Here is a 2,473-nt window from a genome sequence, read left to right on the forward strand (position 1 = left end):
CACTACTCGTTGGTAAAAGAGTTGTCGAAGAGTTGGCGGTGGGTGGTGATGATCTAGCTGCCTTTTCTCTAGTTTTACACTGTTAAATTATGGACGGCTAGCGCAGATAGCCCTCGTGTAGATTTGTACGATATTCAAAACAAACTAATTGTTTAATTAATACTCCTGACTTCTTGAAACTCGGTTTAACAGGTTATTGGCGATTCTTTAACACATAATCGGTTAATTGTATCCATGATTTAACATTCACAGACTTGTAGTGAGGACGTGATTTATGTAAAATTTTTCTTCACTTCAACTGATTTTTATTCGTGCGTCAACTTTTTCTTTTCTTGAGGTGCCTTGCACGGAGCTCGCGGATCTGTACAGCATACAGATTTCGAGAATATTCATGTAAGATAGACATTTGTCCGAGAGGTCAGAAACACATCCAAGAAACTGGAACTTTGACGTCGTCGACTTTGTTTATGTCACTTCTGATTTTTGTTGTTGTTGTTGTTGTTGCTGTTGTTTTTTTTTCGTAAAAACCGGAAAGGGATAAAGATGAATTTTTAAGCTCTTAAAAAATGATATTTCATTTTAAAATGAATCTTTATACAATAGAATATAAATGCAATGTTTTTAGTTCATCCAATCAAAATTATTATCAAATGACGAGTGAGAATCTATTAAATAATTTTCAATCGAGAATCGTTTTTTTTTTGTCATTTCTTGGAAGTTTATTTGTTCAGAATTGCCCGCACAAAGATATACGAGGGTTAGTTGCTCTTAGCTGTTCCTAATTTTGAACTGATAGGCTAAGGGGAAAGTACTTAGTCGATAGCACGCACCGCCAACCCATGAACTACTCTTGCCTAACCGAATAGTATATCTGACCTTGACTCTTATGGAGCACTCGCGACCCCTATTTTGACCTTGACTCTTATGGAGCACTCGCCACCCCTATTTTGACCTTGACTCTTAAGGAGCACTCGCGACCCCTATTTGACCTTGACTCTTATGGAGCACCCGCGACCCCTATTTGACCTTGACTCTTATGGAGCACCCGCGACCCCTATTTGACCTTGACTCTTATGGAGCACCCGCGACCCCTATTTGACCTTGACTCTTATGGAGTACTCACGATCTCTATTTGACCTTGACTCTTATGGAGCACTCGCGACCCCAAAACGTGGGGTGGGTTTTCGTGAGAACAAGCTATTCAATAGGCTACGACCAACCCCATTATAGATAGATATTCTTGTGTAACTGCGATAACAAGTTAATTACGTTAATGCTAGCACTTTGTATTTGGCAAGCTAGTTATCAACGATCGGGGTGCTTTTACTGTGAGTGGTTATTATTACAGCCTTATTGGCTGAAGGGGAAACGTTGAGATGAGAAATATGAGTTATATATGCGCGCGCGTGTGTGTTTTGAGATGTATTTACATTGATGATGTCACTAATTTATTCTTCTGAATTATCGTTTATTCAGCCAACAAGCTGTTTAAAAAACTAAAACGTAAAATTAGGGCTTCACGTCTATTTTAAATATTCCTAATTATTACATTCTGTGAAGATCGTGTGCTGTCATAAAATTGAAAACACATAAAAACTAAGTGCATATACATACTAAATGATCATTTAGCTCAGTTAATTATCTACTGGATTTTCTGAAATTAAGTTTAATGTAGAAATCTTGAATCGGACTGAAACCTAATGAAAAAAAAATACTATCTTATGAATAAAATAACAAGTACTTTCTCTAAACCTCAACGTCCCCCTCCCCAGTGGCACAGCGGGTATGTCTGCGGACTTACAACTCTAGAATCCGTGTTTCGATACCCGTGGTAGGTAGAGCATAGATAGCCCATTGTGTAGCTTCGTGCTTAATTTCAAACAAACTAAACCTCAAAAATGTTTAACAGTGAAAGGAAAGGAGAATATGTTACAAAATGTGAATAATGCTGGGTTTGCTATATCGACGAAGCTCATTGAGCCAGCTGGAATATATATATAACATCAGTTTTCATAAACAGTAACTTTAAGGTAAATTTCTCAAGTGGATTGTATTTATCATAAATTTTATTTTCAGCTACTTAATGATCAGATTTAGAGACACTAATCAATAAACAACAATACTTATCTACGCTTTATTTACTTTACATGTTTAATATATATAAACATGTCGCTCACGTTTACGCCTATAACCATGAGAAGGTATCGAAACCCGGACTTTAGAGTAATAAACCTACAGACTTGCTACTGAGCCACGAGGGGCTATCAAAATTAGTAAATTAAAGACGAGTTTTAAACATCACCACACATCATAGTCATGTTTATTAAGTATTGTTGTAACGTTTCTATTGTTGGTAAATTAAAGACGAGTTTTAAACATCACCACACATCATAGTCATGTTTATTAAGTATTGTTGTAACGTTTCTATTGTTGATAAATTAAAGACGAGTTTTAAACAGCACCACACATCATA

The sequence above is a fragment of the Limulus polyphemus genome, unplaced genomic scaffold (assembly GCF_000517525.1).
Source record: "Limulus polyphemus unplaced genomic scaffold, Limulus_polyphemus-2.1.2 Scaffold4732, whole genome shotgun sequence".
Taxonomy (NCBI): Eukaryota; Metazoa; Arthropoda; class Merostomata; order Xiphosura; family Limulidae; genus Limulus; species Limulus polyphemus.